Here is a 24,152-nt window from a genome sequence, read left to right on the forward strand (position 1 = left end):
GCCTCATAAGACCCTGAGTACTTGCAGTATGCGCCCCAGAGGTCATGTGACTTGTTCAAGGTCACAGAACAAAACCACAATGAAGCTGGGTTTGAATCCATCCTTGAAGACTAGAGCATCCTAGAGCCTCAGTGCCTGAGAACTGGGGAGGACCCAGGGCTTTTGAACGTGAGCTCAGCTGAGGTCAGCAGGATCTTGGGGGGTGGGGTGGGAGGGATGGGGACTCCCAGTCTGCAGAGGAGAGACTCCCTTGACCTGGGGGAGTTCTTAGTCTGATGGCAGGGGACAGAAGCCTCTATTCTGGGGAGCTCCGAATCTGATGGGGGGACAGATCCCCTGCCAAAGGAAAGCTCTCAGGCAAATGGAGGAGGCTCCCCTATTCTGGGGAGCAAGCAATCTAATGCGGGGCGGCGGGTGGCGGGGGAGGAATACAGCTCTGCCCTGGCGGTGGGGGAGGGTGCCTCTGGTCTGATGAGAAAGCGTAGTCTCCGTCAGTCAGATGAGACGCCAATCTAACCGATCCACACAGAGAAAAAAGAAAAAGGGTGCAAATGAGTGAGATTCGAGGCACAGCGAATGGACACTGCAAACAGAGCTCGGAGCACAAGGGCAGAACCCCAGCCCTGGTGTGGCCAGCGCCTCACTTCCGGGTTAGGGCGGGGCCTAAGCGGGGCGGGGGTGGGGTGGGGACGGGTCATCACCTCCCCCCTGCTCCTTCCCTCCGTGTGCGTTTCCCCCTGGGCTGACCTCTCCCGTGACTGGCAGGTGGGGGAACGTCAGGCCTTGGCAGGGACGGAGACCTCCTCGCCACGGTCCTGGTTCTCTGCGCCAACAGCTCCCCGTTTTCCAAACAGCCGCCCCACCCTGTGTCCTGTGTGCCCAGAACTTGGACTCTCTCCCGTCTCCCCCTCCCTTGTCTCTTTGCACGGAAGACAAATGGAGATCCTGGAGGACAGGAAAGAAAGATCAGGGAGGGAAAGATCGCGGAGGGGAAGGAAGGGAGCAGGGCTAATGAAGCCATGTCACAGCAGAGCCGCAGAGATGGGTGAAGTGTTTGCGGCTGCAGGTGAGAAGCGCACGCGGTCCTGCGTTATCAGTGACACTCGCGAGGCCGTCTCTGCATCAAAGACTCTGCAGTCCGGGGACTCCCGGGGCAGAGGGACCCAAGCGTAAAGTAGCTACACAGTTAAGAGCCTCCTTCACTCAAGCCGGTGTTCCTCACTCCGTCCATTTACCATAGGGGAGTGAACTTGAGGTTTCTTGGTGAGTTTGGACCGAGAGCCTCTGGATGCCTCGTCCCGGAGATAGGGCCTTGGGACAAAAAAATGGAGAGACAGACACAGAAGGAAAGAGGAAGGCGGCGGGGGCGCAGCGGACCAGGCGGGGAGCGGGCCCTTCCCGGTCTTCGCGGCCGCGGGGGTCGGGGCATGGAGGGGGGCTGAGGCTCGGTGCCCGGGTCCCGGGCGGAGGCGGCGGCGGCTTTGTTGGCGGCCGGCTCCGGGAGCAACCTTGAGCGCGGGCGCGGAGACAGTGATTTAGGGGCTGGCATTGAAGCGTGAAGGTAAATGGCCACATTTCACCGTCAGAAGGTGAGCGGGAGGCGCCCGCCCCTTCCCTTCCCCCAAGGCCCCGGGGGTGGGGGGGTGCGGGGGATCGGCCTGTCGCAGGCACCCGCCGAGATCCCGGCTGAATCCCTGAGGCCCTGCGGCCGCAGCCGCGCCGGAGGAGGGAAGCCGGACGCCCAGCACCTCTTTCCTGACCCGTTCATATCTGGGGAAGTTAAGCGATCTGGGGCCCGAAGCTGCTTCAGGGGAAAATCTGAGAGGCAAAGGCCCACAGCCCGGGGACCTGAGGGACCCTCTGCTGGTCAGGACGGGGTGCGGGAGGCAGCTTAACTCTTCACAGGGGTCCTGAGGTCTGGTCGGCCTTCTGCTCACAGTGCAGATGTGGAAACAGAGGCTCAGGAGGTTAAGTGACCTGCTGCAGACCCTGCATCTGGGGAGGGATGAGCAGGGAGGGATCTAGGTCTGCGGGACCCCCCAGCCTGTGTCACTGAACCCTAAACCCCCAGCAGGTTGCCTCCAAGAGCTCTGGGATCTGGGCACTGGGTGTGGGGGAGCTTGTGGGTGCAGGAAGTGTCGGCATCCAGCAACCTCCTGCTGTTTTGAAAATAATACAGGAAAATAATCATGAAAATAACTTCTGCTCTTCATGTTCCGAGGTGGCTGAGACAGAAAAGAATCCACCTGAAATGCTGGAGACCTGGGTTCAGTCTCTGGGTCGGGAAGATCTCCTGGAGGAGGGCATGTCAACCCACTCTACTGTTCTTGCCTGGGAAACCCCATGGACAGAGGAGCCTGGCAGGCTACAGTCCATGGGGTCGCAAAGAGTTGGACACGACTGAAGTGACTAACACTTTCACTAACACGTCGTATTAAAAAAATACAGAAATTTGGCTGTGATTTGATAACCCTTCTTTTTGACCCGTCTACCTGTCCCTCCTTTGGGCAAAGCTTCCTTCCCGGAGACCCCTTAATCTCTCCCACAGTTTTGAGCCAAGCGCATGTGAGTGGAGTGTTGAGATGAGTAATTTGATTCATTTTGTTATTTTGCTGAGAAAAAGAGGCCCAGGCTGGGGCATGCGTGCCCTGTTGGAGTAGGGGCATGACATTGCAGACTGGCCCCACCCCCTGCCCTGCCCCAGCATCATTTCCCAGGCTCAAGTGGCAGAGAGAGGCAGAGTCAGGAGGAGGGGCTGGGGGGAGTAAGCCCAGGGCACCAGGGCTGGGCCAGAGAGACCCCCAGAGGGTGGAAGGAAACAGTTCCCTGGCTCTACTTGGGGCAGCTTTGGTGGTTTTTATTCATAACAGCTGCTTTTTCTTGGATGCCTACTAAGTGTTCAGCATACCTTTAATCATGCCAGCAACCCTACGTAATACATATTGTTATCCCTATTTTATAGATATGAACACTGAGGCTGGGCCCCTGATCTAAAAATCCACTGCTGAGAGGTGGTGGAGCTGGGATTGGACCTGAGTCCCGTTGACCGTAGAGAGATTCTTCTGCGGCCGCTCTCTTTCACTGGGAAGGGGACTGCAGAGGCCTTGAGGAGATGACCCAGCACTCAATGGTAAAGGAGGCTGGCATTCACCTCCCTCTTGTGGTTTTCCTTGGGCCAGTTCTCCTACGGAGTCTGGGTGGGACCGCAGGTCAGGGCAGAGGGTAGTCAGGTGTGGGAGGTGGAGGTCAGACCTCTCAGCTAACACTTGCCCTCAACCCTGGGCAGACAGAAGAGGGTCCCTGGGGGTGGGGGGGGTGGGGGCTGTGTATCCTCAGGTTCCAGTGGAAGGTGCCCTGGATGGTGGGAGAGAGATTGCCTTCCATGGTCTGAATTACTCCTGGAGAGGCCAAAGACCCCCTACTAGAGAAATTCTATGGGGCTGGGGGGCAGGTGCAGGCATCCCAGGGGTTCATCCTTTCTAGGACGGGGCCCTGGTGGGAGCAAAACCAGCCACGGGACCCAGGTGAACACAGGCTGAGGCTTTGGGGAAGTGAGGCCCGTTTTCAGAAAGCCCTGGTTCCTCAGACCCCAGTTCCTATGACAACTTCAAATAGCCGTTATCATTGAACACTGACTATGTGCCCCAAACTGTGCTAAGCCTTCTCTTAATCCTGACAGCCGCCGTGTACAGAAGGAACTATATTAACTCCATCTGACCGATGAGTAAATAGAGGCAGAAGCTCCCCTGGGCCAACAAGCTCTCTTAGACCTGCTTCCTCCCCTATGGGGGTGGGGCAGGAGGACATAGCACACGGAGAGGGGTCTGCAAACCCTTATAATCTCATCATAGGGCCTGGCCCCTGGAAGCCCTCAATACACGTAGCTTCTTTATCATTCTTTTGTTTGTTTGTTTGTTTTATTTTTAATTGGAGATAATTGCTTTACATTAGTGAGTAGGTTTCTGCCATACATCAATGTGAATCAGCCATAGGTCTGCTATTATTAGGGCTTCCTTGGTGGCTCAGACAATAAAGAATCTGCCTGCAATGCAGGAGATCCAGGTTTGATCCCTGAGTTGGGAAGATCCCCTGGAGAAGGGAATGGATACATACTCCGTACTCCGGTATTATTGCCTGGAGAATCCCAAGGACAGAGGAGCCTGGCAGGCTACAGTCCATGGGGTCACAAAGAGTCGGACATGACTGAGCAACTAACACACACACCATTATTATTCTTGATGTTTGGTGGGTGGAGGCATTGGGTGGTGGCACCTTGCCTTTCAGCCCATTATTTTTGGGGCCAAGGTCTTACCTTCTAAACTGGGGTCTCAGGGTACACATCTTTCTCCCAGCTCCTTCTGAGTCTGCCTTTACCTCCAGGTGGCCCTTGATCTAGGGGAGACGCATGTGGGAGCCTGTGTGTGTGAACGTGATGAAAAGATGTCTCTTGTTCTGTGAAGAGCAGAGTAGGGGGTCCCAGAAAGGCCCTTCCTTCCCAGGACAGGGTCCTATCCTGGGTCGCTTCAGGAACCATCCCCCACGCCCCGTCCATTTCTGCATTGGTCACCTGGATGGAGGTGGGTGGTGTCAGGCTAACCTCTTTTCCCTTCATCAACCTTCATAGTGGTGACCAGACCAGGGGTCTGTCCTCTTTCTGGGTTCTCGGCCTTCTGCGCCCCTACCCTGGTCCTTGGCAGGGATCCCAGATTCCAGCTGGTCCAACCCCACCTTTTGACAGATAAGGGCAGGGAAGCTCAGAGAAGGGGAGCGACCTGAACAAGGTCACACAGCGAGTGATGATGCTGGGGTAGGCAACCCGAGGGGAATCTCCTAGGGCTCCCAGTTTGGGGGGGAGTCGAGAAATGAGGGGTGCCCGCCCTCTCCTCTTGCCTGGGGTGTTGTCAGCTTGAGCACTAGCCACCCACCCCCATCCCCATCCACACACCAGGTGGAATTGTCTTAATGCAGCAAATTGTTCATACACATGTAAGCAAATATCTCCTCAAATTATCTCTTATCACCAAATAGGCCACGATGCTCACCGGCTGGAGGGCTGAGGTTGTCTTTCAATCCACTGATGATGAGGGGGAGGCAGGGGAGGGGGCCCGGCTGACACCAAAAATAAGCCAGCTGAGCGGGGATGGTTGTCGCAAGGGGCAGAGCGAAGTTGTCAGGCGGCGAGAGCGTGTGAGGCGGCAGGACGATAATGTGGCATGACACTTCTGAAATGAGCGGCCCGTTGCCATGGTGAGCAGCCAGGAGGGACCGGCTCTCCCGAGGCTGAAATAAAACACGCTTTAAATGATGTTTGATTAGAATTTAGATCATGTAACCGAATACCTCAGTCCTTCTCGTCCCTGTGCTTTTCTTCTTTTCTTCTCTTCTTCTCAATTCTCCCCTTCTCCCCTCCATCCCCTCCCCACCCTACCCTGGGGCACATGTACACTCCTGTGCCACACTCACACAGGCACACACACACACTTGCACACACATGCCCTTCTCTCTCTCTCCCTCCTCTCCCCAGTTGTTCTCTGCCTTGGTTGGACCTCATTTCAGAAAATTTGGCTCAGAGCAGATGCCGGGGGCCCCTTGGCGGGGTCACAGCACTGGCCTCGGGGTCCTGGTTTGAGTCTCTGCTGTTGTGCTCTGATAATAGTAACGCTAAAACAATCCACAGGGTCCAAGCCTCTTCTTTGTGCCCTTTACAAAGCTCTGCTGCTGCCCTTTGCCGGCTTGTCATCATACCCATTTTCTGGATGGGGAAGCTGAGGCTCAAAGAGGCCAAATGTCTTATCCAAGATCACACAAGATGTGAATTCAGCACTGCTACGGGCTCCTCTTGGGGCTCTGGGGAGAACCCTCCTAAACACCTTTAGGAGGAAGGGAGTGGAGCCCGCTCTCTGTCCTCTGGGTCCTCGACCTTGACTGGTCCAGCTTGTTTTGAAGATCTACGCTGCTCTTGTTCTGCCTGTGTGAACCATCCCAGGGATGGGCAAAGCCCCGACTTGGTTCCAGAGGGCACTGGGACAAACTCTGATTTTCTTGTCATATGCTCCTGCTCGTTTGTTTGGCAATGGATGTATGTTTTATTTGTGGTGGTTTTTCCAGGGCATGCTGCCCAGATGGGGAAGACAGCCAGTCCCGAAGACAGAGGGCACTGCTATTGATTATGGCTGGCATGTAGAGACAGGGCAGACAGGGCTGCTCTTGGTGCCTGGATTTTCTCAGAGGCGCCTGGAGAGTTATCATCATCCTAGGTGTGTGTCAGAAGGCTGCGGCTTGACCCAGCATCCACCTTCTCCAGCAGACCAAGGTCTCCAGACTGTCTCTCTCACCCTCAGCCAGTCCATCCATGTGTTCACTTGTTCAACATCAGCTGTGTGCCAAGATGCTCACTGTGGAGCAGCCCTGACCTCCGCCTTCACAGGTGTGGCGGTTTGTGGGCCACGGGCAGGTGATCTGAAGACAGACACCCAAACACACACACCCACACTACACACACACACACACACACACACACACACACACACACAAACGAGAGTCTCCTTTGGTGCAGAGTGTGAATGATTTGATGCAGGAGGAAGCAAAGTGCTCCGGGAACATCAAGGATGGGAGCCCTCCTGTGTCAGATGGGGACCCAGGAAGGCTTCTCAGAGGAGATGATAAACGAAGGAAGACAAAAGGCTTCTTGGGGCTCCCCTGGTGGTCCAACTGTTGAGGCTCTGCCCTCCCAAAGCAGGAGGCCTGAGTCTGATCTCAGGTCAGGGAACTAGATTCCACATGCCGCAATTAAGAGTTCACTTGCTGCGATTAGAGATCGATTAGAGAAGGAAATGGCAACCCACTCCAGTGTTCTTGCCTGGAGAATCCGGGGGCCCGGGGAGCCTGGTGGGCTGCCGTCTATGGGGTCACACAGAGTCGGACACGACTGAAGTGACTTCGCAGCAGCAGAGATCCTGCATGCAGCAACGGGGATCTCGTGTGCTGCAATTAAGGCCCGGGGCAGCTGAAATTAAAAAATATACATATTAAAAAAAAAAAAAAGACAGGTGCTTCTCCAAGTGCTCAGACAGAAAGGACAGCCCAGGCGGGGAGCCCTTGATGTGCAAAGTCCAACGTACCCAGCAGAAAGGAAGTTCCTGGGGTAGATGGGGGGTGGGAGTGGGATTGCGGATGGGGTTGGGGGGGAGGGGGGCAGGGGTTTGGGAAGGTGGGGGTGAGAGGGTGGGTGTCTGTGTTTCTTCCATTAGACTCTAAGCTTTTGAAAGGCAGAGACTGAGCCCCTGAAAACCTCCCCCCAAGATGGGATTACCCTGAGGATGTATAGAGGTGTCTTTTATTTCTTTTGTCTTCTGCAATTCAAAAGGCCTTCATTTCTTTGCATATCCTGTTAACTGTGAAAGCAGGGGCCCCTCCTTCATGTATGTGTCTGGCCTCCTTAGTGTTTGGCACAGGATCTGTTTCATATATATATTTAATTAAAAAAATTTTAAATTTATTTATGTTTTTGGCTGTGCTGGGTCTTTGTCATTGCATGGGCTTTTCTCTAGCTGCAGAGACGGGGGAGGGAGGGCTACTCCCTAGTTACGATGGCTTCTCTCGCCGAGGAGCGCGGGCTTCGGTAGTTGCGGCTCCCGGGCTCTGGAGCGCAGGCTCAGTAGCTGTGGTGCACAGGCTTAGCTGCTCCGTGGCATATGGGATCCTCCCAGATCAGGGATGGAACCTGTGTCTCCAGCATTGACAGGTGGATTCTTCACCACTGAGCGACCAGGGAAGCCCCTATAGTCAATTTTTGACAGCACCCTGGAGCATGGGAGGGACCTTAGTTTCCCAACCAGGGATCAAAATTTCGCCCCCTGCATTGGGAGGCAGAGTCTTAACCACTGGACCACCGGGGAAGTCCTGGACCTGTTACGTAAAAATGAATCAGTGCTTATTGGGTACTTACTGTATCCCCGGCATTGTGCTAAACGTTTCACAGGTGATTCCCTCCTTTGAGCAGCGCTTGACCAGCAACAACTCCCTGGTATTTCAAGGGCAGGAAAGAGCAAGTAGGGGGTTTCGTGAGGGGAGAAGCTGTGGCTCAGAGTCTGGGGCTTCAAAGGGAAGGATGGGGAGTGGAGGAGCACACTAGGAGGCTGGATAAATTAGGCCATCAAGGTTGGGAAAAGGCAGAGGACATTTGACTGGGACTGACTGGGATGGGAAGGGGGTCGGCAGGGGCAGCAAGAGATGCGGGCTGGGGAAGCAGCCATCACCTAGAACCAGGGATCTTTCTCCCTTCCCCACCCTCCCATCTGGTTGCTGTCAACATCTGAATCCAGCCCTCCCTTCCAGCCCCACCGCTCCTGCCCTTGGCCTGTTTATCTTGGACCTCTGTAGCCGCCTTTCTCACTGGCTCCTCGCCCCAGAATTCTCCTTCCGCCACCTTTTCCTCCTGGCCACCTGTTAGCTTCCTGTAACTTAGATTTGACTGCTTCATTCCTGTGCCCCAAAGCCATCGTGGCCCCATCGTGGACCCATGACCCAGGGTTCACAGCTCTGACTCCCAGCCTGCTCTCAAGCCCCACTGTGATGTGATCCCAGCCTGCCTCTCCGGCCTCGACAACTCTCAACTTCTCATCTCCTGATTGGTCAGTTCTTGGTGCCTCTTCCTACCTGCACCCGTGCAAACTCAGAGTGCCCTGCAGGAATGCCCTCTCTTGCCCCCTGGTCAAGGCTGACTCATCTCTTTCTTTGTAGGCTTGGCTCAAGTCTTTCCCACTCTGGAACCCCTTTCCTGACCACTTCTTTCAGAAAGCATGTATCTTTTTCTTTTTCTTTTGGCCATGCTTTGTGGCTTGTGGGATCTTAGTTGCCTCGCCAGAGGCTGAACCAGGGTCCTCTGCAGTGAAAGTGCAGTGTCTTAACCACTGGACTACTGGGGAATTCTCAGAAGGCATGTATCTTAGTCAGCTTGAGCTGCCATAACAAAACACGATAGACTGGGTGGTTTAAACAACAGGAATGTATTTTGCCTAGTTCTGGGAAGTCCAAGGTCAAGGCACTGGCTCATTTGGTTCCCTGGAGGGTCCCCGTTCTCCTGGCTGTAGATGGCTGCCTTCTCTCTGGGTTCTTCACGTGGTGGACAGAGAGCGGGGAAGAGCTCTGGTCTCTTTCTCTTCTTACAAGGCACTAATTCCACCACAGGGCCCCACCCTCCTGACTTTATTAAATTACCTCCCAAAGTCCTCATCTCCAAACCCCATCACTTTGGGCTTCAGCATGTGAATTTTGTGGGGAACAAACATCCAGCCCACAGCAGCCTGTCTGCTACAGGTAGGTCAGATTTTTCAATATTGTCTAATTGTTTCAGGTTATTTCCTCAACTTGACTGGAAGCTCCCTGAGGAGCAAACTGTGACTGGCAGAAATTGTGTGTTGACATGCCTGGTAATAACATCATCTATTTATTACAGGCTCCCCAAAAGTTTATACTCAAGGGTCCCCAGACTTCACCTTTCCTCTGTCCCCAAGGAAGTTTCTGTGTTTAGCCCTGTTTGGGCCTCAATAGCTTGGGTGGGCATAGTGGATTGGAAAAAGTTGAAAGAAGCCCAGAAACCTTAGAATAACTTCCTTCAGAAAAGACAGAGTGCCCCTCCTGGCTGGATAGGATCAAAGGATAAAAGGCAGAGGGGAGAGCAAAGAGAGGTAGGCACCTGCAGGGGCTGGTTTGGTGAGGGCTTCAGGGGAGGTTGAGGCACCTTGAATGAGCTGTGGGAGGGAGCGGGAGATAGGAGAAGAAGATTCAAATACATGTCACTTTGTCTTATGAATGTGTGTGCATGTGTGTATTACATATATATATATATACACACATTTTGGAGAAGGAAATGGCAACCCACTCCAGTGCTCTTGCCTGGAGAATCTCCATGGACAGAGGAGCCTGGCAGGGTACAGTCCAAGGGGTCACAAGAGTCAGACACGACTTAGCAACTAAACCACCACCACCATACACATATATATGGTGGCACTAGCTGTTAAGAACCCACCTGCCAATGGAGGAAATGTAAGAGACACGGGTTTGATCCCTGTGTTGAGAAGATCCCCTGGAGGAGGGCATGGCAACCCACTCCAGTATTCTTGCCTGGAAAATCCCATGGACAGAGGAGTCTGGCAGGCTACAGTCCATAGGATCACAAAGAGTCGGGACACAACTGAGGTGACTCAGCACGCATGAGGAGAGAGCAGAAGGGGTGACTCTGGCCCTAACCCTGGGCCTCTAACCCTAGAGCTGTATCTTCTGATGGGGCTACCGTGGTCTTTGAACTCTGTGTTGGGGGAGACCAGGAGGCTCATTAGGCTGGAACGTGATTATATGTACCTATAGCTCAGTTCTATCTATGGGGGTTAAAGGTGGCGCAGGTCCAGGCCTCTGTAGCCTTCAGAGTCCAGACAACAGTGTGATTCGCTGTTTGGGAGCGTGGTCCTGGGAGGCCAGAAATGGGGGGGAGTGGCAGGTGTTCTGGAGGGTGTGCAGAGAAAGGGGCGGGGCGCCTTGAGGCCAAGGACATTAAACGACACGACTCACTGTCTCCCTGGGCTCCACCTGTTAGCACGCAGGGCCTCTTTGGTAAGGGGACAACCTTACAACTCAGAGTTACTTTGTGTGTGTGTCCGACTCTTTGTGACCTCATGGACTGTAGCCCGCCAGGCTCCTCTGTCCATGGGATTCTCCAGGCGAGAATACTGGAATGGGTTGCCATGGCCTCTTCCAGGGGATCTTTCCAACCCAGGGATAGAACCTGAGTCGGAAAGATCCAGACCGACCAGCGACTCTTGTGTCTCCTGTATTGGCAGGTGGATTCTTTACCACTAGCGCCACCTGGAAAGGTAGGGTTTGTTTTATTGCAATACAGGAAGAAAACCCAGGGCTTGGAGGTCAGGAAATCTAGGTTCATGGCCCTCCAATTGGGCTCCCGGGGGTGCCTTCATTGTGCTGTGTGCCTAAGTTTCTCCACCGATAAACTGGAGGCAAGACTCATGTTCATCTCGGAGGTGGCACGGAAGTGACGGTGATTGGAGAGGTTGAGTCCACTGTTCACACAGGAGCTGGGTGAGGGGGTGGTCACAGTAACTCTGCAGCGAGATGAAGCCCGTGAGGACCCGCACATCACAGGTTCGCCCTTGGCACTGCAGCCCCAAGAGGGTGGGCGTCCAGGGTGAGCTCTCTGCAGGGACAGGAAGGGGCCCAGGTGTGGCTGGGATCTGGGGAAGAACAGACCCAGAAGAGGGGTCCTGGCAGATGGGGGACTGCCATCCCTGCTTTTCAGGACCCTGTGGGAGAAAGAATTCTCCCCTCCTTCTGTCAACTGAGTTGCAGCCCAGCAATGAACAGTAAGAGTAATAAAAAAACAATAGCTTGGGACTTCCCTGGTGGTCCAGTGGCTAAGACTCTAGGCTCTCAGTGCAGGGGGCCTGGGTTTGATCCCTGGTCAGGGATCTAAAGCCCACCTGCTGCAAACTAAGACCCAGCACAGCCAAGTAAATAAATAAAAATTAAAAAATAAAAATAATAGCTCATGTCTCAAGGGCCTGTATATCAATCTCTATTTTTAAGCACTTTACCTCATTTCTGCCTCAGAATGACCCTATGGAGAGAGAACTGTTTAATCTGTACTTTACAGATGCAGAAACCAGAGCAGTTGAGTGACCTTCCCAAGGTCACAGAGCTTGTAAGTGGTGGAGTCATGACTCAGGCTCAGACGATCCAGGGCTTGTGCCATGCTGTCCTGTCAGGAACTAATCCTGTATCCTTTACACTTCAGAGCAGGACTCCTCAGCTAAAAGTATCTCATTTGCCCCACATATTAAGACCAGGCAGAGTTTCGCAGCCACCTCTCCAAACAGAAGACCTAAACTTGGGCACCCCGTGGCTGCTGCTCCCTGCTTCTGTACTCTTAGGCAAGTTAGCTCATCTGTAAAATGGGCGGACATACATTTGTTGAGTATCTCTTATGTGACACATTCTTTTTGTTTGTTTGTTTTTTGACTGCACTGCATGGCTTGCAGGATCTTCGTGTCCCCACCAGAGATTGAACCTGGGCCCCAGCAGCAAAAGCACTGAGTCCTAACCACTGGACTGCCAGGGAATTCCATTATGTGCCACATTTAATTTAAATCTGACCACTACATTTTGAGATTGCTCCACTTAGCAGCTGGGGAAGCTGAGTCACAGAGGGGTGAAAACAAATTCCCCAAGGCCACATGAAACAGGCTGACATGGAGCTTAGTCTGTCCTATTTTGGAGTGTATGTTCTTTCTATTCCCTCTCATTCCTCAAGTTGTAATCCACAAAGCCTGAATTCCTGGGGGTGGGGGTGTGTGTTAATAATTATTGTGTTAAAAAATGTTCCATGATCAACTCTGTTTAGGGAAGGCTGTTTTCAAAAATTAGAAGTTATTTGTTTCAGGACTTCTCAGAGCCTTTATTACACTGGTGTGCCTTAGGAAGCTCTAAGAGGAGAGCAGAGTTAGTATGAACTTCCTCACCGTGAGATAGTTTGTCGGGAAGAAGCTTGTGGGAGAAGCATTCCTTGGAACTCACTTTGGGAAGAGCTGTACTTCACCCCCAAGGCTTCCCTGGTAACAACAGTGACGCCAGTAGCAATAACAGTGACACCGAGAAAGAGATCATCACGATCATGTTAGTTGTGTGTCAGTTGCAATGATCCTTTTCTGTGCAGGATTTTTGGGAGATTTTTCTGCATCCTTCCCAGCTTTAAGCACCCTGATCCCTTCTTTGAGCTCAGGGCAGGTCCAGTCTGTTCCTCATGCCTGGGGCTCCTCTCTCCTCTCCTCTAAGCCTTTGCCTGGGTCAGACCCTTTAGGCTGCTCTCCCCTTCTTCCCCTTGTTCCTGACAAAAATAAGGGAGGCTTGGAGAGGGGAAGTGATGTGGCCCAGGGTGTATGGTGAGACAGGCACCCCCCATCTCCTGCCCCTCTCCCACAGCCCACCAGCACAGGACACCCCACTTCTGAGAAGCATCCAGGGTGGACTCGTCCCAGGGCCAACCACGAGCTTCTGTGGCTCTGTCTCAGTCTTATCACGCTTGGTCTCTATTATGCACCGCTAAGCAATGTCAGGACTGCCTTTTATGTTGTTGCTGTTCAGTTGCCAAGTTGTGTTTGACTCTTTTGGGCCCCATGGACTGCAGCACGCCGGGCTTCGCTGTCCTTCACCATCTCCCAGAGTTCGCTCAAACTCATGTCCATTGAGTCAGTGATGCCATCCAACCATCTCATCCTCTGCTGTCCCCTTCTCCTCCTACCTTCAATCTTTCCCAGCACCAGGGTCTTTTACAGTGAGTCAGCTCTTCGCATCAGGTGGCTAAAGTATTGGCGCTTCAGCTTCAGCATCAATCCTTCCAATGAGTATTCAGAGTTGATTTCCTTTAGGATGGACTGATTCGATCTCTTTGCTGTCCAAGGTACTCTCAACAGTCTTCTCCGACACCACAGTTCAAAAGCATCAATTCTTTGGCACTCAGTCTTCTTTATGATCCAACGCTCCATCTGTACATGACTACTGGAAAAACCATAGCTTTGACTAGATGGACCTTTGTCGGCAAAGTGATGTCTCTGCTTTTTAATATGCTGTCTAGGTTTGTCATAGCTTTTAGTGTGCTGTATTAAAAGAAAACAGTTTTGTTAAGATATTCATATATCATAAAATTTACCCTATTATCATATTCATTTAAAAGTTGTTTATTATAATAATTTTTCTACATAAAGAGCACAAATCAGCACACAGAGTGATGAATTTTTAACAAAGTAAAAACATCTGTGTAATCAGCATCTGTGTTTGAAGCGGATCATCTCCTGCCCCAAAGAACCTCCCTGGTGTATTCTCCCTTCACCCAAGGTTAACACACCTGACCACTACCCCACAGAGGTTTGTTTAGAAAACAAAAGCAAAAAACAACTCCTTGGGACTTCCCGGGTGGTCCAGTGGTTAAGAATCCACCTGCCAATTCAGGGGCCCCGGCTTCAATCCCTGGTCCGGAAAGATCTCACGTGCCATGGGTCAGCTAAGCCTGAGAGCCACAACTACGGAGGCCTGCTCACCTTGAGCCTGTGTACTGCAACAGGAGAAGCCGTGGCAATGAGAAGCCTGTACACTGCAGCGAAGAGTCGGCCCTGCTCACTGCAACTAAAGAAAGCCCACGTGCTGCAAAAAAAAATAAACTCATCAACTTATCCCTTTCCCTTTTCTTCTTTCCTTCCTCCTTCCCTCCCTTCTGACCCACTTCCTTTATTCCTCTACCTGCTCCTTCCTTTCTTGTTGATTCTACTTCCATATAGTTTATTTGAAGTTTATAGTAAGAGGCACAGCGAGAGTGTAAAAGCCTTAACATGTGCCCTGGGAGGTGGTGTGAGGTGAGGGGGTCAAGTTGCTGAGAGATCTGACTCTAGACTGGCCACTGCCAGCTGTGAGGCCTGGGGCTTGTGACAGAACCTCTCTGCCTTAGTTTTCTTACCTGTGAAATGGGAGTAATGACTCGACTGACTGCAAAGGGTGATGGGAAGATTAAACAAGGTGTCTTTACCTTATGTGTGCAAAGTGTTTACATACACCTGTGCCAGGAAGCCTGGGGAAAGCTCTACTGGATGATAATATCTCTTACAAGATGAGAAGTGAGGACAGGGGATGAGAACCACGGCCATTTAATGAGCACCTGCTGTATGCTGGGGCTTTACCTCTGATCTGCCTGGCTGTCCTGCAAGAAGAGATTATTATCTCCATTTTATTTATTTTTAAAAAAGCATTTATTAATTTGGCTGCTTCCGGTGCTGACTGCGGCATGTGTGATCCTTGTTGCAGCTCGTGGGCTCTTTCCCCAACCTCATGTGGGATCTTAGTCCCCAGATCAGGGATCGAACCTGCATCCACAGCCTTGGAAGGTGGCTTCTTAACCACTGGACCACCAGGGAAGTCCCCATCTCCATCTTACAGATGAGGAGATGAGGCCTGGAGAGGTAAATCCTGAAGACGTAGGTTGGTAAGTGTTGGAACTGGAGCTGGAACCCGAGGAGTCTGGCTTGAATGCCCACGTTCCCACCCTGGGAACCAGCCTTGTGTTAATGTCACCTAGCTGTGAGCTGAGCACTGTCCTCTGTGGGGGATGTCCCCTGCTGTGGTCCCATTGTGGTCCTATCCTCCCAGGGACGCAATGCTCCGTCCCCCCGCACCCCATGCTGGGGACATCCTCCCAGGGCAGGGGTGGGGCTCTAGGGAGGGGATGGTTTCCCAGGGAAGAGCACTGGAGAGGACTGCCTGGCAGTAGAGGGTTCGGACTGCCCTGGGCATGCGCAGTTCCCGCGCCTACTGGAAGCCTCCCTCCTACCCAGGGAAGCTCTGGGGCCCCAGGGAAGGGCTGGCCTATGGGGTGGCTTTAGAGCCCACCACCCTGGGGCGATGGAGAAGAGTCCGCACCCTGCAGAATCGCCTTGTAGGGCCCTGTCCTGCCCATCAGGACTCATGGGGTGGGGTCGGGGGGTACAAAGCAGAGCCAGACAGGTCAGGCATGGGGGTGCTGATGACTCCTCCAGCTGGGGCAGGACCAGGGTGGGGTGATGGATCTCCCACCCCTGCTGAGTGCTCAGTAAACAGCCGGTTCTGCTGTGACCCCTCCAACAGGGGGAAGGCTCCCCAGGCAGAGGAGACTAGCTCTTCAGACCAGTTCTGGGGCCCTGAGGCCTCCTTCCTGCCCATCTCCCGAACCAGTGTGTTGTGCTGTGGCCTCGGAGCAGAGGGCAATGGGGGCACCCCCCCACCCCCACCCCTGGTGCCTCAGGCCGCACCTGGCTCCTCGGGGGGCCTGGTGGGAGTGCAGACATCACCTGCCCTCTTGCTGGCCTCAACTGTCCCTACCCTGACCTCCAAGCTCCCGGGGGCCAGCTGGGACATCTGTATCCATCTTGCCCCAAACTCTGGAGATTCTGACAAATTTCCTTTCATTGCTTGCAGCCATGTTATTTAAAGTAATTAACCTTAATTTATAAATTTTTATATCAAACTGCCTTTTAACTTTTAGAACTGGCAGGAGCAGCCTTATCCCTGGGCTCCTAATAGTTCTCCATTTAATCAAAATTCATCCATCAGGTTCCAGTGTTAAATCATCTTTTAATTGGGAGTTACATTCTGGTTAATAGTTTTATAATTCGCCTCCTCTAATAGTTTTTACCACAGGGATCTCTACTCCATTTTTCCTCACTCTATTATTGAGGGCGTGCGGTTCTGCGGGGACGGCTTTGCTGGGCCCCGCCTCTCTGGCCTCTGCTGGTCGTCGCCTCTTTTGTTCTTGGTGGTCTCATTAATTCCCGAGAAGAGTTGTCTCTGCTGCGTGTTACTAGGGCAGAGCTACTCTCCTTGCTTCCGCAGCCTTCGGAGCTGTGGCCAGTGCCCGTTTCTCTCCACGAGGAAGTCACAGCAACAGAAAGGGAGAGAGGGAGAGAGATGGAGATTGAAACAGAGAGTGTGGAGAGCAAGGAAGGTTCTGGAAGCCCATAGGTCCGGCCCGCAGCAGACGGGGAGAGAGAAGCAGACGAGTTAGGAAGTAGATGCAGACCCAGGACTGGCTCTTCCCTGGCTCCTGCCCACCACCCATCATCCACATCCCCTTCCACCCGGAAGTTAAAGATGCGGGAAGGAAAGTGGCCCCCCCCCCTCCCCCGCCCCGAGACCCGGAATGGCCGGGCCCGCGGGATTCCTGGAGGAGGGCAAGGAAGGGCGGCTGCATTAGAGCTATCCCAGAGATGCTGCTGGGCCTCCCGGCGGGCGAGAAGGAGAGGGCATAGAGACTGCAGGATCAGGAAGGGGAGAGAGAGGCCAGAGAGACAAGGCAGTAGAAGAGAGTCAAGAACAAGAAAAGAGGGACTTCCCTGGCGGTCTAGTGGTTAAGACTGTGCTCCTTTTGCGGGGGGCATGGGTTCGATCCCTGGTTGGAGAATTAATGTCTTACATGCCTGGCGGTGCAGCCAAAAAAAAAAAAAAAGATGAAAGAATAAAAGGATTTCCCTGGTGGCCCAGTGGTTAAGAGACTGCCTGCCAATGCAGGGGACACAGGCTCAATCCCTGGTCCAGGAAGATTCCACCCGCCGCCGGGCAACTAAGTCCACACTCCGCAACTTCTGAGCACACCTGCCACAACTACGGAGGCCCACGTGCCCTCGAGCCCAGGCTCCACGCAATGAGAAGCCACGGCAATGAGAAGTCCGCGCCCTGTGACTAGAGCGTAGCCCCCGCTCGCCTGTGCAACTGGAGAACGCCTGTGAACAGCAACAAAGACCCAGCGCAGACACAAAAGACAAATAAGTAAAAAATTTCAAAAGATATTAAACATAAAGAGCAAGAAAAGAGAAGGGAGATAAAGAGGGGAGAGAAGGGGAAAGAAAGACAGACGACATTGGAGGGGTACAGAGAAGACGGGTCCCTCCGGTCAGGAGCCCTGGCTGGTAAGCAGACATGTTTGTGTGGACACCTGCTCTCGCAAGCCCATGTGCTCGCACAGGGCTGAAACCAGACCCGGAGGCACCTCGCGCAGGGGAGATGATGGGCTGGGGGTCAGACCCCGCGCCTGTGGATGGGAGTCTTTGAGATAGCCTCCAGGGCAGGTGGAACGGGAGGGATGCTCCTAGATTCCTGACCCTCAGAAACCTCATAGGAGAAGAAAGGTTGTTGTAAGTTGCTACATGTAGGCGATAATTTGTTATGCAGCAGTAGATAACTGGTACACATTCATGCCATCAGCATTGCTGGGGGTGGAACTTGACTCGGGTATGTTTCAAAGGTCCCCAAGCGATACCTGTGCATCCCACGTGGAGGGCCACTGCCCCAAGGCCTGTGTGTGCCTGTGAGAGAGTGTGTGTGTGTACCTGGTGTATGCCTGTGCCATGCACGTGTTTACGGTGGGGTGTGGGCACCACGCCACATGCATTTGTCAGTAGGCAGAAATACGAGCAGCCCCTTGTGCGTATTGGGCCCAGGTACCCGTGTCAGTTCCTGGCTCAGGAAAGTCTGGAGAACGGAAGGAGCCTCGGAGGTTTTGTGGCCAGACTGACATGGGCCATCCACCACTTCCCCTCTGTGAGCCCTCTCTGAGCCTCAGTTTCCCCACTTGTGAAATGAGGGCATGCAGATCCCCATTCTGCCCAGTCCTTTGAGGAGATGCTATATGAGCTGACTACATACCTCCTGGACTGGCTTTGGCAAAATATCTTGGTAGAGTTGTTTAGTGGCTAGGTCATTTCCGACTCTGCAACCCTGTGGACTGTAGCCCACCAGGCTCCTCTGTCCATGGGATTCTCCAGGAAGAATACTGGAGTGGGTTGCCATTTCCTCCTCCAGGGGATCTTCCTGATCCAGGGATTGAACCTGTGTCTCTTGTGCCTCCTGCAATGGCAGGCAGGCTCTTTTGTTGTAATGGCTCTTGGTGTAGTGAGATCTGACCTGCAGTGCCATAGATGTGAAAGCAATCAAGTGTGTAGCCCCCTCTGCAGGACCTGACCTGAAGGAGGGTCTGTCCTGGGGCACATCCCTGAGGATGGGGTGGGGAAGGAGACAACATTAGTCATGGCTGGGTTAGGGCTTGGGATTTGAGGCCAGTAAATAGTCTTTCCCTCTAAATGCCAAGTGGCTCAGATGGGCAGGACGAGAACAGAGGTAGGCTGGTGGTTCCAGCTGAGTCTATACCCCTCCTGTCTGCGAGTCCTTGCCTGAGCCTCTTATCCTTGTTCGGCCTCAGTTTCCTCATCCCTGAAGTGGAACAGCAAACCATCTCCCACCTTCTGCATGTGATATGCTGCATCTCCACACCAAGCCCCTGTGTGGGAGGTTGGGAAAGGAGAGAATCTGGGTGAAAGGAGCTCACTTGGGCCTCCAGCCAGTTCTGCAAACAGAACTGATTCCCAACCCTGGCTCTTGCTGTGTGACCTTAGGGAAGTCACTGCCCCATCTCTGGGCCTTATCATCAGTAGGTAATGATGCCTGCCTTGTGGTGGTATGGAGAAAATGGAAAAAGATGCTGCTTGGGGTGTGCCCTGCATGGTACTTGAAAGTGTTAGTCGTTCAGTTTTGTCCAACTCTGGGATCCCATGGACTGGAGCCCACCAGGTTTCTCTGTCCATGGGATTCTCCAGGCAAGAATACTGGAGTGGGTTGCCATTCCCTTCTCCAGGGGATCGTCTAAGCCCAGGGATCGAACCCGGGTCTCCTGCATTGCAGGCAGATTCTTTACCGTCTGAGCCACAGGAAACAGAGATGCATGGTACTTGGCATCCAATAAAGGGCAAACTTGCTTGTCATAAGCTCCAGCCAAACTTTTCCAGGTGTCTAAGAAAACACTATGGAAAAACACAATGTTCACTACGGAAAATGGCTTTTCATTTCTGTGGCTCTGGGGTGGCGGGGACGGGGGGTACAGAAGAGGAAGAAGACGGGAGGAGGGACAGGAAAGCATCGTTTGTTGTGAACTCACCAGGTGCCCCTGCAACACGGTGCTTTTACTCCCATCTCATGTGATGTCTAAACCTGGTGACAATAAGGATGATCGGTCCCACTTTACAGACAGGGAACTAAGGCTCAGGAGGGCCAAGGAGCGTCCTTGTTCAGTGTCACATGGCTAAGGACTGCAGAGTCAGGTCTCCATTTTCCTGTTCTCTTTTTCTTTCAAAAAAAAAAAAAAATTATTTGGCTGCGTTGGGTCTTAGTTGCAGCACACAAGATCTTTAGTGTGTGCGAGTTTATATGAACTCGCAGTTGCAGCATGTGGGATCTAGTTCCCTGACCAGGGATGGAACCTGGGCCCCCTGCGTTGGGAGTGAGGAGTCTTAGCCACTGGACCACCAGGGAAGTCCCTCTGTTTTCTTGTTTTCTTTGTGACTGTCTGTGTCCCTGAAACAAGCCTCTGATCTCCAGTGACTCTGATAGCGGGAAAGCTTTGTAACTTACAGAGTCATCTGGGGAAGATCTCTGTGTGATGACATCCAAGGATGGTTAAAGAAGGCGTCACAGCCCCCAAAGCACATGAGTCAACCCTGACCCCTCGCCCTGACAGGAAATCTCTCACTGAGCCCATTTCACAGATGAAAGGACTGATGCTCAGAGAGCCTGAGTGGGACCCAGTCGTCAAGGCATTGGAGCAGCTGAGACTCTGGTCTCTGGCGGAGTGAGAGGTGCATGCAGGGGCAGAGGGAGAGGGAGAGGGCAGGGGTGGGGGCAGCAAAGCTGTGCGGAGCCAGCCCCTGGGGCTGAGGAGCCCGTGTGTGTTTATGGGGGTCCGAAAAAGAGGCTGAAGACGGATACCTCTAGTGCCCTCAGCTGCCAGAAGCAGGCTGGCATTTGTGCTGTGGTGCCGGCCATTGGATGTCCAGCTCTGGGTTAGCCGTCCATCAGCCTCCCGGCCCAGTTTGCCTACCTTCCCAGTAGGGACTGTCACTGAGCCCAGGGGTGACGGAACAGCTGAGGGGACAAAGAGGGGGGATCTGGCAGCAGAAAGGGGATCCGGGGAGAGAGGTTATTCCCTGAAATCTCAGGCCTTTTAGCACTGCCCGTCGGGGTGGGGGAGGTGTGAGGACCCCGCAGGCCTGGCAGGATGAAATGTTTATTTTCCCTAGGGGCTGAAGTCAGTGATGGAGGAAAGGAGAACAGATGAGGCAGGAGGATTGGAAACTCACCAAGACATGGAGCCCGGGAGACAGAAGTAGGCAGAGAAGGAGCGAGACCAGGGAGAGCCAACAGCAGCCTGTTGGCTGCCCATCCCGGTTGAGCTGGGGCGGTAAAGCCTGCATCCTTGGAGCGGTGACCAGGATCCAGGGTCTCCGTTTCCATGGGGAAAAATCTGGACTCTTCTGCAAGGGGAGAAACCCAGCTTCCCCTTTTGGGGGATGGAGGGGTTCAGGCAGGGCTTCTTCAGCCCCGTTCCCTCCTCTCCTCCCACCCGGATCCAGGCTCTGTCTCTGCACCGCACCCCTCCCCAGCCCCTCCCACCCTCTGGCTGCTGACCTGGGAGAAGCTGCTGGTTCCTAAGACACAATTCCCAGGACTGTGGGCTGCCAGGCTCCAGGCTCTTTTCTGTCTAATAGCTGGGGACGGGGGCCCTGGCAGGAGTTTAGCTCAGATTTGCGTAAATGAAGCTGGACCGCAGCTTAGAGTAGTGACAGCCTGGAGCCCATGGATGCCAAGTCCTGGCTGGGTTTTGGTTTTTCAGTTATTCTGGGCAAGTGGGGACATGTCCAGGCCTCCTCTGACCCCCAGCACCACCCAAGTGACTTTCTGCTGGGGTTGTGAGTGAGGCTGAGAGGTGAAGGGCAGTGGGGGGAAGGGCAGGAAGCCTCTCTCAGGGGCCTCCCGGGGGATTATATACTTGCGTTTTATATACTTGCCCTTTTGAGCCCTCGCCATCGGTGGGGCAGAAATTATGACTCCCATTTTCACACGTGAGGGAAGCCGGACTCAGAAAGGTTAATTAAATTGCCCAAGGTCACTCAGCCAGTGATGATGGAAATCAGGATTCGAATCCAGGTCTGGTCCCAAAGTCTGGCTCTTTTCATGCTGCTGTGTGCATGGGATTGAGGCGGGGGAGGGGAGAGCCTGAATAAGGGAGAGAGGGGTACAGGCCAGGCATGGGGAGGGGGTCACTGGGTGTGGTGGGGCGGGGCGTGCCCTAGACCTGGAAAACCTTCCTTAGCACCCTGGCTTTGCCCGTTTTCACTTGTGCAAGGTTGGGCGAGCCCCTTACCTCTGAGTCACACGTAGATGGAGTGGCTGTGAGGTGTCTTTTCCCTGTTTGTCAAATAAGTGAACAAAAAGGCAAGCGGAGGCAGGAAGAGGAAGAATATATTCTAACTTGGGTCTAAGGCTGGAGCTCCCCCTTTGACCGGGGACAGAGTCCCTGCAGACACCCAGCCCCTGAACATCTGTCCCTCTCAACCCACCTAAATGAGGCCCCCCACTCCCTGCAGGCAGGTGAGCCAACTGCTAGGTGGTGGATGGGAGTGCACGTCCTGGGGGCTCCAATTCTGGTGGCTCCCTATCACAGTGTAGCATCCTCTCCCCTGGAGAGTCACCCTGAGGTCTCTGTTTCTGGGCTGGGTTGGTTACTGTTAATTAAACCAGTTGTTGGACTGAATGCCTCCCTTTATCATGTCTCCTAGACCTAGTAATCCCCCACCAGTGGAGGAAGGGGATGGGAGGGCAGAGGGTTCTCAAAACCAAGCCAGGCTGCCTCTGGAGACAAGAAGGCACCTGAGAGAGTCAAGCCCACCCTTTGATCCCTCTTGGGAGGCTGGGAAACTTGCATTCCAGCCTCAGAATTCCTGGAAGCTGGCTGTGTCTGCATCCCATGAGATTCAGCTGAGGCCTTTTGGCCGCCACGACCCTTGGGACCGCTTTCCCACTGAGCTTCTTTGGAGCCACTGGGGCAGAATCAGCAAGAGTGGAGGTGACTGCATGGGGCTGAGGTGGGGGGCCAGGGACTTATCTGTGAGGCCAGAATGGAATGCTGGATGGGACTGAGGTTTCCAGTTGCAAAGCCAGGGATACCCCTGCTTTATCCACGCACCCCTGTTCCCTTTGAAGATCTTTGGGGCCAGGTGGGGGGTGGGTCCCCAAACATCTCACTTCTCTGCTCAGGCCTTCCTGGAAGTATATGGACCTAGAGACAGATGCTGGGCCCATGCACGGATGCTCAGACTTCTGGTCAACCTCTCCCTTGTGCCTTCTTCCCTCCCAGCTGAACCTGCCTCCTCCTGCCCCCCCGGTCCACCACCACCCCCCGCCCCCCCCAGTGTCAGAGGCCAGTTGGGGCAGGGAGGGAGCCAGGGTGGGGCCAGCAGAAGGTGCATAAATCATTATTGGCGAAGACCTCAGCCCTGAGCTGCCGGGTGGAGGCTGCTGCTCACGGTCAGGCCAGGGCATAAATCATAATTCCCCTACAATAGATCCTTTTGCAGCCGCCATCAGGAAAACTGTGTTGGTTTTATCGATTTTTTGACATGGGGGCCTAGGCAGCGGGCGGCTCCTGAATCATTATGAAATGAAACTGATTAGGAATTCATGGAATACTAAATAAACTTTACGAGCCCGTTGTAAGTTTTTTGATGCATGGGGAGCGGAAAATGAAAACTAATGATATAAAAATTACACAGCGTGCTGAGTATTATTATACTGCTATTGATTTGTTTCAAACTGTACATCAAAATCGAAGAGGGCTGGGGCGGCTCCTGCAGTGATGCTGGGGATGTTTGGGCTCACCAGGGCTAGAAGGCTTTTTTTCCCCTTTCTATTTTTATTTATTTTTTTCTATCTCTTGCCTCTAGCCTCCCTGCTCTGAAAGCCGAATCCTTTCTCCCCACCTCTAGTCTTCCGGAGAAGGCCTCCAGGGGCCACTTAGCCACCCACCCACAGGGCAGCCTCCTTCTCAGCCTGGAATCTGGACCCTGATTCAACTTGAGTTCCTAGCCTCCACTGGTCTTTCTCTCTGGAGCTGCATTTTCAGTCTGTGAGTTTCTCTTTTCCCTTCTGCCCCCCCATCCCTCTTCTCTAGGGAAGGACAGCAAGCTTCAGGAAAAAGAGCTTAGGATCTGTTTTCTGTTGGCATCTTGCTGTGTGACCTTGAGCATGTCACCGTACCTCTCTGGGTATCAAAAAGACTGGACTCATTAGATCAGAGTTTCCCAAGGTATAGTCTGTTGATAGCCACATGATAATCACCTTCAGATCTAGTCAAAAATATTAATTTCCCAGGCCCTTCCTTGGATGAACTGACTAAAGCTCAGGAGTGGGATATTTTACTAAGTATCCCTTGTGATTCCCAGACATGTTTGATACCCATGGATCTAAAGTGACATGATCTGAGCCACTTATCCCATTCTGTTGTCAGAGGTGGCCTTAAAGCTGTGATTGTTGCCCTCTGCATTAGTCAGCTTTTGCTAGTTTGGGAAGCAGTAACAAGCAATCCCCAAGTTTCAGCAGCTTACAGCAACAATAGATAATTTTTTGCTCATGGTACATGTCTGCTGTGGGTCATTTGTGACCCAGCTCTGTATATCTTCATTCCTGGGATCAGACTGAAAAAGCAGTCTCAATCAAAGACTTGTTATTCCAGTGGCAGA

General features: G+C 53.2%; 1 long non-coding RNA gene across 1 annotated transcript; it reads left to right on the forward strand.

Moving 5' to 3' along the window:
- The first annotated feature begins 440 nt into the window (after window positions 1-440).
- On the forward strand, window positions 441-2,455 carry LOC133231750 (uncharacterized). The gene is made up of 2 exons (XR_009731224.1): window positions 441-1,066; window positions 2,222-2,455. It is a non-coding gene; the product is annotated as an uncharacterized LOC133231750 (long non-coding RNA).
- The last annotated feature ends 21,697 nt before the right edge of the window (window positions 2,456-24,152 follow it).

The sequence above is a fragment of the Bos javanicus genome, chromosome 19, assembly GCF_032452875.1.
Source record: "Bos javanicus breed banteng chromosome 19, ARS-OSU_banteng_1.0, whole genome shotgun sequence".
In the NCBI taxonomy this organism is placed as follows: Eukaryota; Metazoa; Chordata; class Mammalia; order Artiodactyla; family Bovidae; genus Bos; species Bos javanicus.